General features: G+C 38.5%; 1 long non-coding RNA gene across 1 annotated transcript in view; it reads right to left on the minus strand.

Moving 5' to 3' along the window:
• The window catches only part of LOC127143437 (uncharacterized), a 97,841-nt gene extending 89,503 nt beyond the window's left edge, over positions 1 to 8,338 (minus strand). Inside the window, exon 1 of the long non-coding RNA XR_007814843.1 lies at positions 7,975 to 8,338. This is a non-coding gene — a long non-coding RNA (uncharacterized LOC127143437). The remainder of the gene's footprint in view (positions 1 to 7,974) is intronic.
• Between the last annotated feature and the right edge of the window lie 2,847 nt (positions 8,339 to 11,185).

The raw sequence follows: 11,185 nt of genomic DNA on the forward strand, positions 1-11,185 counted from the left end.
TTAGATTTTTTTAGCTTGTTGTCCTGAGTAAGATTAGAAGTTGTTACAGGTTTATGTTCCATCCCCTGCAGACTCCTGTCAGCAGACGTGACGCCAGAGGGAAATAAATTTATCACATTTCATATTTTTTACTCCATGATCTCTGGATATTTGGTCATTCTAGCAACCAGACAAATAAGCCACATCACAATAAAAACTACTAGCAGACTTTTTTCCCCCTCTAATGAGGTGTTAAAATACTTGAGTTGTGGTCTTCATTGGTTTAGGATGGTTTGGAACAGGATAGTGTGAATTTGGTGCAGTTATTGAAGCGGTGAGGGAGGAGGGAGGAGGGGGTTCCTCAGTGAGAATGAAAGCCTAGCTTGTATTACCTTTTCACACGTCAGCCTGAAGCTGACAGGTTGCTAAAGCAAAGGTATTTTAACATCCAATTTCAACAGTTTTGTGGTACAATCGTGCGAAACTTGGGGTGAAAATTAAACTGGAGAGAAATGGGAATGGATGGAAGGTTCCTCTTTTGTCATTTTTTTATCCAGTAAAGAAAAAAAAAATTAGACACACCAATACCTTTGATCAAGTGTATGTCTCCCTCCTGTCATTTCTCACCTAAACTGAAATGGAAAAGTAGTGGTTTTAAAAGTGGACTGGATGATACTGGTCCAAGAGATACGTGATACATGATCACAAGAATAGGAAAACGTATTGGAGCTACATTTATTTGATGTAGCCTGATGTGACATTGCCATGCTTCGATAAAATACATCTTACAATGTAAATACAGTCCTTTTAAGAAACAACAGCACTCTTTATTTGTTCAAACACTTTAAAATTACATCCTACACTCAGTGCCAAAGTATGTAACAGTGACATTCAGAAAAAGCAAAGTCACACAGCCCTCTCATTCTTTTGAATGAAACCCGTCTGTCAGCACAGCAGGTGTGCCAACAAAGAAGGCTCCAGCAAAACATCATCATCATCTGGGATTGTCATTTGGCAAAAAAGGTGAGCCTGACTCAACTAAATATCATCCATCATAGGCACCGTGTTGACCAACCAAAGACATGCAAACGCACTTTCCTGTTAAATTACTTTGTAAGGTGATCCCCATATTTCTACTGTGCACCTTGTGATTGTTGGACCTCAGCAGGCTTCATCAGACAGTGACCTTCAGCGTGCCCCGGGGAAGTTTGCAGGTGAGTGGGAAGCGGCTGGGACGAGAGTCAGAACCTCCAAGTCTGAAGTCATGGTTTTCTGCAGGAGAATGGTGGATTGCTCTCTCCTAATTGGGACAGAGTTTCTGCCCCACATGAAGGAGCTGAAGTGTCTCAGGGTCTTATGCACGAGTGAGGGTCAGACAGAGCAGGAGATTGACAGCCAGATAGGTGCTGCATCAGCAGTAAAGCCAGAAGAGAGCTGAGCTGGAAGGAAAGCTTTTGATTTACCAGTTGATCTACGTTCCGACCCTCACCTATGGTTTTGGGTAGTGACCAGAAGAATGAGATCGCAGACACAAGCGCCTGAAATGAGTTTCCTCTGGGTGGCTGGGCTCAGCCTTGGAGACAGGGTAAGGAGCTCCAACATCCAGAGGAGACTTATAGAGCTGCTGCTCCCTCATGTCAAAAAGTTGAAGTGGTTCAAGCATCTGATTAGGATGCGTCCTGGACACCTCCCATTGGAGATCTTTCGGGCACATCCAACTGGTAGGGAGATACTGGGGCAGACCCAGAACACACTGGGGAGATTTTCTCTCATCTGGCCTGGCAATGGCTCAGGAAATCTGCAGCACATAACATCAGCTGTCTATGAACACCAAACCAAAATCAGTCACATTATTGAGACAGAGGCAGGGGTGATTGCTGCTAGGTGGTGAATCATCTGGCTAAGTAGTTAGCCTCTCAAGCCACTCAGAAGTGACAGATGTTGGACAGTATACATACTTTTTAATTTGTTAACAATCATCATAACTGCCAAGTAATCACTATGAAGTACAGTGGAGAATCTCAACAACAATGGCTGCACAGCATAAAGATGATGCAAAAATAATGTAAGAAACAACTCACTGATTTAGACAAATGTGTGAAATGTGTGAAAATTTAGTCTCTGTTTAGAGACAGTACTCTACAGTATTTTAAACTCAGATTATCTTCTAACTAATCACAACAAGCTAATCAAAACTAAAACCATTACAAGAACAGTTAGCTTAGCTCAGCATAAAGCTTGGAAATGGGGAAACATCTGCTTTTGCCCAAAGGTAACAGCACATATAAAGCTTATGGATTTCATGATAGAAAATAACTGGTACGTTCTGGATTGCAGGTTTTACACTGAAAATGTTATTGGAGGTGGTTTCAGAAGCTTCTCGACAATCCACTGAGCATATTACCTTTAGACACAGCCAGGATAGCTGTTTCCCCATTTCCAGTCTTTGTGCTAAGCTAAGCTAAACAGCTGCTCACTCCAGTTTCATATTATTATACCGACGTGAGAGTGGTATAGATCTTCATTTAACTCTCAGCAAGAAAGCAAATGGGCAAATTGTCATAATATTCTTTTACAAGAGTATTAATCGAGTCTGTGGAATAGTTTTTCTCTTGCGTTTTCCATATCTAACACTCACACTTTATATATGTGCACAGCTCCATTCTGCTGTTTGAAATAAAATAAATCAGTGTCCATACCAGACTGAAGCTAAACTTTGAGCTGTCCTTTCAAGCCCTCCTCCCCTCCAGTGAGCTTGCCAGGATCCCATCCTATTTAGAAAAGGGTTAGCCAGGATTAAAGGGTGTTTCTGTCGCTCTTATCTAGTGTTTGAGCACTTGATCACGGAGGCGTGCCCTAATCCAAACATCGATGCGGTTCCTTCAACACGCTCTCCTGGAGCAACTCGCCAACAAAGCAGCTGTTGGGGCTTGTTTAGATACCCCCCACCCCACACCCCACACCCACCCTCCACTCTCTCCCACACAACATACAAATGTGCACAGAAACACACAGATCCCTTTTAGGGTATACTGTTTCTGGTGTTGCTCGCTTTGATAGTTGATGCCAAACGTCTAATCTCATAAACTTCTGCTTATTCTCTGATGACGGACTCAGACTTAAGAACTGTGAAGCATACATTTGTGTGTTTGTGCCTGTGTGTGTCATACAGGGTTTGTTTGGAAATCTAAGTGGGAGATTAAGTCAGGTTGGTTGATCACCAGTGGATTTGTTTACAACAAGCTTTAGACAGAGATGATAAGCTGTTTATGTCAGATCTGTCATGAATAATTGCAAATGTTTAGGTCTTATGATGTGTGTAACAGGATAGTCTATATGTGATGGGGCTTTCAATCAGTACATATAACCAATCAGCAATCGCATATCATTTTTGAAAATTACTTTTATTGTGGCCCTTAAAATTGAGAGAAACATGAGAGTATTAACACACATTACTGACATTATTTACATTTTTTTCAATATCAAGCTCTAAACCTAGAGTGGTAGGTATTTTTTTGCAATATTATGAGTACAGACATATTTTCACCTTGTGATTGCATTTCAGTCTATGAAAACATATGGGAAAGAAATTAACCTCTAAATCTCCACAAATGTGATGGATGATGGTCTGAGGGGTTGCAAGATGATTATCAGGACGGGAGAGTAGAAATTTTTGCTACACAGAAATTTCAGATTTTTTTTCTTGTGAATTATGGATAATTTTACTTTCTTTGGACCTCTAAAAATTCTTCAAATAGAACAGTCTGAAAAGGGTATTACATATTGGTTGAACTGATCACAAGCCACTGAAATCTTATATGTGATTTAAGTGCAAGTTGTGAACTGGGCAGAGGTGTGAAGAAGATATTCTGACAATAAAAATCCATGTTTCAGGTAAGATCAATTCATTGTGCTCTTGAGTTTCATAAACAAGTATTGGTGCAGGCAGAGTTAAACAAGACTATGGTCAAAGGAGAAAAAAGACCCTCTGCTTCCGCTGTGGGCCTGCTGGCTACTTGACAGGACTGTATATCATACTCTTGGATGAGTTGTAATTGCAAGTGACTGCTCTGTGTTTCTCAGAAGTGGTAGTGTTGTGCGTGTATGGTGGTGGGGAGGGGTCAGTGGTGTTTTTGTAAAAATAAAAGGAGAAGTGTTGCGCTTGCTGTGGATTCTTTAGGAAATTGCTGTCGCACACACAGGGGCTGGAGCCGGGCCCTGGCCGACAGAGACAGAGTCTGGCTCCCAAAGCCATTACTATGCCTGCTGGAGCCATGGAGGCCAAGCTGTGTGTGAGAGTGTGTATTTTGATAGTGCTGCAAGCTTCTGGGGGCCAAGCTGGACATGTGTTGTGTATGTGAGTGTGAGACTGGATGCTTGTTCTTTGTGTTTTGGGTTTGCTCTCTATATCTCAAGTTTATAGAAGATCTTTTCCAAATAGTTGTCCACCATAATCTCAGGCACTAAAATCAATTTCACAATGTTTGTGTTTAAAATTACACAGCATCTTATCTTATGGTATCCTTGTGTCTAGTTACAATGGTAGGATTAATACTGAAAATGAAGATGTGTGCACTGTACATGTATGTGTTTAGAATGTCCAAATTGAGAAGGTATACCTATAAATCTCTGCAACGTGGACAGGAAGCTGGAGTCGCCGCTCCAGAGAAACTCACAGACTAAACACTGATGACCCCGCTGCTGACCTTACACACACACACACACACACACACACACACACACACACACACCAGGCACAATCCAAAATGATACATAAGAGCATTTTCCAACCTGCTTGGTTTAAGCAACAATTTTGTGGTTAATGGTATAGCTCGGAAAAATCTGCAACTAACAGTTATTATTGCCAGTTATCAATTAATCAGCCAATTATTTTCTCCATTAATCAATTAATTATTTGACCAATTTTTTTTTAATAGGGAAAAAGAAAAAAAATTCAGAGGCTGGAGCAATCAATTGTTTGCCATTTTTGAGTCTCATTATAAAATGACTTAGACAATAATCCATTATCAAACTAGGTTCCAATTAATTCTCTGTTGATGGACTAACTGATTCATTTACAAATGTGGCTTTTGGCAGGCCATCAAATACAGGATGGATGAATACTGCGATAGGCAGCTGACAGGAAGACATCCAACCTCACAGCAAAGACTGTAAAGTAACTTAGTACATCTACTGTTTGTGTGTGTAATGGAACATACTGGCTTATATTTTATTTCCATTTTGCAATTCTTCCATTACTGCACCACCAAATTACTAAGGGAAAGGGTCATTATGTAGACAACGATGGTGAAGGGAAGCATTTTTCAAAATAAGTGCATCACTTTGATGTAAAATTATCCACCCATTGATTACACACATGGATACATTCACTCACATTCTTTTTTTTCCTTTTTTTTAATACTTTGAAAGGTTTTATAATCTATAAAATGGCCGTACTTACTTACAGAATACTTTTGCCCAACCAATGGTACAAAAAATATAACACAAAACATATATAAAACAAATATCCATAACATAGAAGCTCAAACCAGTGAATGGCATTCACTGGTGGCATTTTGGCTGAAAAGTGACTTTTTTAATTCTTTTTTTTTTTTTTTTTATCAAAAAAGTTGCTGATTTAATTTCTGTAAATCAACTTATCAATTAATCAACTAATTATTTCAGCTGCAGAGAGAAGAAAAAGATTACATGACGTTTTGGTCTAGCCGGTGAGGCAATCCAGAGTGAAAGGTTAGTACACTGTGTTTCCACCCATTCTTCTTAAAAACTGTGAAAATGAATGATTTATATTATGGGAAGTAGGGCTGCTTATTTCATCATCTAATTAGTTTATTCTTTCAAATGCTATCAAATAATTGTCTAAATAAAATTTTAAAAATGTGAAAAATGCACCTTCAATTTTCTAAAAAACATGCTGATGTCATAAAATTATTTTTGTCCAATCAATGGTGAAATTACCAATTTACTATCACTGAGGAAGAAGCCAGTCCTCACTACTGAGAAGCTGGTGCTTGGGAATGTCTGGCTTTTTGCTTGAAAACGGTTTGTTCATATATAATTTTTTGTCAGTTGACTAATCAATCACTCACTGACTAACCAAGCCTCTAAGCTCAAACAGGAAGACTGACAGGGGGTTGTCCAATAATCTACTGGTAGGAGTAAGCTCTTAAACTTTGCTATTCCCCTGGAGATAAGCAAAAAACAGTGTGTCATTTTTGTAAGTTATTGTTTAATCTACGTTGGTTATATTATGTGAAAGAAACAAAAAAATGCCTTTTTTTTCTTGAAATGACATCATGTGAAGGGTGCTTAAAAGGTGGAATGTGATATTTCCAAAATCTGAAATTTAACACAATTATACCTTCTTTTTTTTAAATACAAAGCACTCCATCATAGTATCTTTTACACTATCTGTGAGAAACACTTTCCTTGTTTGGGAGGGAATGAGCAGTTAAATGAGTCTCTGTCTCCCTCTGCTGGAACATGCACAGAGTTGTGGTGGTGATGCTGAGAAGCCAGGCAGCAGTTTGACCAGACTGGTAACCCACATCCAAGTGACTTCCATTTGCCCTCAAAACCCCACAAGAACTGTTAGGTCGACCTTTGACCTGATACCACACACTGGGGCAGCCTCATTTATCACCTGGATGTGCAGTGTTGCAATAGGGGGATGGAGGGAGGAAGAGGAGGGGTTGGGGGGCAGAAGGGGTCATTAGTGTGCTGGGCAGTGCCAATGTTGGTTTTTAAGGGGGGTGTGTGGCTTCAGGGGTGCATGCACTCCTGAAGGGAAAGAAGGCTTTTATGTGCACGTTCAAAAGTTACAGACAGAGAGACGCTGTCTGGTTGGATTCTGATTGGCCGGGGGGCTGGGGATGCAGAGAGGTCAGAGAGTCATGGCTGATGAATGTTTTGTGATACTGAGGAGGGGTTCAAACAAGGGGGGAGTGCAGAGTGGTGTGGTTTGAATTAGAGACAAATTGACCCCCATAAAAACTATAAAGTATTTACTGTTGTGACTGGAGCTACTCCTGAAATGAGCAGAGAAAATGTTGTCAAACATGTATTAAGAGCCAAGCTTAGATCGTTTATTTTTGCCAATTGTTCCCCCTTTTTGCAGACAACTAATTGATAAAATTTAAGAAAATAAACAGCAGATCATTAGATAATGAAATAAGCACCCCTACTTCCTCTAACAGACATGCACTTTCACAGTTTTTAAGAAGTCTGAATGTCAACACAGTGTATTTTTTAGCAAACATCCAAAAAACTTAATTACTCATGGCTGAATATAATATGTTAATTTGGAATATGGAGTGATAGTTTAAAGTGCAACAGACTAGAACGTTTCAATCCATGGAGGTCAGAGAGGCAATCATATTCCTCTACATGAGCGTTAATATGAAGCAACATTTCAAAGACTTAGTGCATTTGTTGCTGATAACTGTTTGTTTGTTTTTTTTTTGAGTGTCTGAAGGGCAAAATCAAGAGGAAATTTTGTATTAATTACTTCTGAGTTAAAAAGAACGTGTTACACACTGAAAGAACATCACTCATTCAGACAGGGCTACAGAAATAAACCACTGCTCTCTCCTGTCAGTAGACTGTCTACACTGTATTATTCATTTCTTCCAACTTTCAGCAGCTCCTTGGTTTGAGTTGACAACGTGACAACTCCAAATCAGACAAAAAACCCTCACCTACAAATTCTGTATGACAATTTCATATTATTTTCAAACTAAATTATTTTATAAAATGCATTACTGTGATGGGGCACTTTGTAACATGCTGCATTTGGCACACATATTGACAGGCCATAGGCTACATTTCTGTTCAGGGAAGTTTTCAAGGCAGCACTATGCACAAGGGCACTAGATGCCTATACTGCTGGGATAATTTACCCCTTAAAATGCACTGACATTTTCTGTCTTTTCGCCTTTTTTTGCACACAATTGCATTAAAATATAACTGTCTTACCTTCTGTTGACTGTAGTAGCACTGAAAATGGAGACTTCAGGTGGGGCTAGTCTGGATCTGTTGCAGGTAGATAGCTCATTTAGCTTTCCAACCCGGAGTGCCTGACTAGTTGTTAGCTAACAGTTAGCTAACAACCGGCTCACTAACGTTACCGGTTAGGTAGCTAACTAGCTGTTGGTTCTTTCCTGGGGAACCGACTGGTAGAAACCACTCCGTCTATTTAGTTTTTCTTAAACTAGACACTTGGAAATGTGAATTATGTTACATGATGAAAATCGTCCCGACTCTGTGCTTGAAAACCACGCCGCAAAAAGCACGTGTGAGAGGCTTAAACACACATTTTGATTATGAATGCATCCTGGAATAGAACTACCGCCAGTAGGCTACTGACAGATACCACTACTGTCGAAACGGGGTGGGGTCAATACTTAAGTTAACTGAGGAGTCTATATGATAGCCTGCAATATATTTTTTCATAAAGCGTGTTTACACTTGCAAATGCATACATTCAACTTAATCATTTGATTTTAATTGTATCTTTTGTTTTTCAGCTTCTTTAAAGTAGCTGAGCATACTGCAGGTTGAAAAAACAAGCAGTTGCTGACCACACTCCATTCTATATTAAGCTATATATATGTAAAGTGGTGTGAAAATTAACTAGCTTGTATTTCCTTCCTCTGAATATTTAGGGCCTGTTCTGCAGCTGCAGATAAAGAACAGTTAACAGATCTTTAAGGTAACGCCTTTTAATAAGGTTTCTCCCCAAAAGAAAGTCAAATCAGCTGGTGAAGAAAAATGTTAAATGCACATGTACTCCTTCTCCCTCATTAAAACGATCTCTAAAATATATCTACAAAAGTCAGTTCAAAGGTATGTGAAGTTTCCTCATCACATATTGGACTATGAAAACCATATATATGCACATATGCTAAACTAAAAGATCTAAGGTAAGCACAGAGAAACTCGTAGATGTAAAAAAAAAAAAAAAAAAAGTCTTCTAGTGTGAAACTTTGCACATACATCTTCCCTTTGATAAACTTGGGACCCACTGAAAACAAGACAGTCAGTGTGTTTATCCTATAAAAAATTTGACTAGTTTGATGAGGTGGCATTTATTGAGGCCCCTGCCATAATTATGTTATGTGATATTACTGTGAAATTAGGATATTAAGAATATGGGTCTCCCAGAGCTGGGAAACAGAAAACTGAGGCTAAATAAGTTGTGTTTACTCCACTGATGATGAATGGGAGGCTGACTTTGTGTGTGTGGACTCATTAACTATTTATATACACAAGGGAGCTTTGGATGAATGACCCTTCAATACCCTGAGAGGAAATTTCTGTTGCATGAAGTACATACAGAATATAAAGCAAATATTAGGACAGAGTAAGCATACAAAAACAACACACACACTGACAGACACCAGACATAATAAATACACTGAGCCATACTTTAAATGGTAACAAAGACAATTATTGAACAGGAAATGCAACTTAAGGAAATGCTGTGATAATTTAATAGCATTTTCCATATTTTTAGATAATATACTGTGTCAAATTAATGCTAAGTCAAAAACAGGTTTAGCTACCCACCAAGGAGTGTCTGCATGTTTTGAAATGCAGTAGACTGATGTGCTTCTTTTAATACCTTTATATCTTATTTTATAAACTGTCATAATAATAATAAGTTGTCAGCTTACAGATGATGTTTTACATGTTGAGGGAGACACTGAAACTGGACATTTCACAACAAACAAGTCTGACTTTATATTGGTATGTAGGGATACAACTGATTGTGTACAAACATATGAATATGTCAATCTAAGACAATACAGGTTGATACCATGAGGAAACATTTCTCATTTAATGGTTACTCAGCTGTCAAGACTGACAGCAGTCTGAATTTTCACGTGTAGACCACATGGTGGCAGTATAGACCTCAAATGACGGTATTGACAGCACACCAACATTCATGCATTCATTATTTTTTAGACACGTCAATATGCTTGTTGGAACTAAGAGTGTCATGACATTAACATTGTGCCATAAATTCTCAAATTTCAATAAAAAAATATCCAATGAAGGGTTGATGATGTAACATTGTACTCTATGAAACATTAGTACTATTTCAGGTTTCTGTTAAATATAGGTATATGGCCTTACCCTGCTTCAAAGTATTTCCAAAACGATGACTGAAGACATGACAAACAAGTCTGGACATGATGACCTGCTTCAAAGTCATCAAAGAATGATGAATCCAATATACAGATCTTCAGACAGAGCCAGACATTCTCCAAATGTTGTCTGAATGTCTGAAGAAAAAATTAAAACAGTTTTAACCACCTACTGTAAAATGGGAAATTGTCTAGGGACACAAAATTGCTGTTTTGATTGCAACCACTCACCAAGTTATCCTCTGTTTAAAATACAGCTGAAAACCTACAATAAATACCCCAAAATCCCCATTATGTAACTTCACTAAACTGCACATAGCACGCACATTGTGCACATGTAAGTTTCCAACAAAATAAAAACACAGGGGAAAACACACTGGTGGGTCCAGATCCTACTTCTAAGAATCAAGTACTCCCTTGTCGACATTCTGAGAAGTGAACAAACAACAGAGTATCACTCTAATAAATTAAGTCGATCTCATAGCAGGAATGTTGCTGGCCCTTTTTTGTGGTTTATGTTGATAAGACATTTGACAAACTAGATTTTTACGTACAAATTGTTCCTCAGAGCTGATTTAAACATAAATATCTTGCAACTATGTGGCCTGAGAGTGGATTTAAAATATTCAGAGAGACTGTGAAAGATGCCAATTAAAACCTAAGTTGTGAGGAAAGATTAGCTTTTTGCCATTGAGCCTGTGATCCACTCGGCTGCCCCTTTGATTAAGAGGCCACAATCACAGCCTGCTGTGGTTCTGCTGAATATCTTCTTGTTTGATGCATAATTTACAGTGTTAGTGTCCAAATCTCTGATGTGTATTATTATCACAGAACTTTTCTGAAGTTACTTAGCATAATACATAGTCTGTTTATTATAGTGTTATATCATGAAAAAAGTATTTTAAAATAAATTTACCAGTTTAGTGGTGCCAATGAAAAAACAAAGCAGCCCTATTGCATTAGATTAGAATAACAATATAAGGAAAAACAGAGTTACAGCACCGCTGGTCAAAACCTGTAACTCCAAACGTGTAGGA

Source organism: Lates calcarifer, linkage group LG16_LG22, assembly GCF_001640805.2.
Source record: "Lates calcarifer isolate ASB-BC8 linkage group LG16_LG22, TLL_Latcal_v3, whole genome shotgun sequence".
In the NCBI taxonomy this organism is placed as follows: domain Eukaryota; kingdom Metazoa; phylum Chordata; class Actinopteri; family Centropomidae; genus Lates; species Lates calcarifer.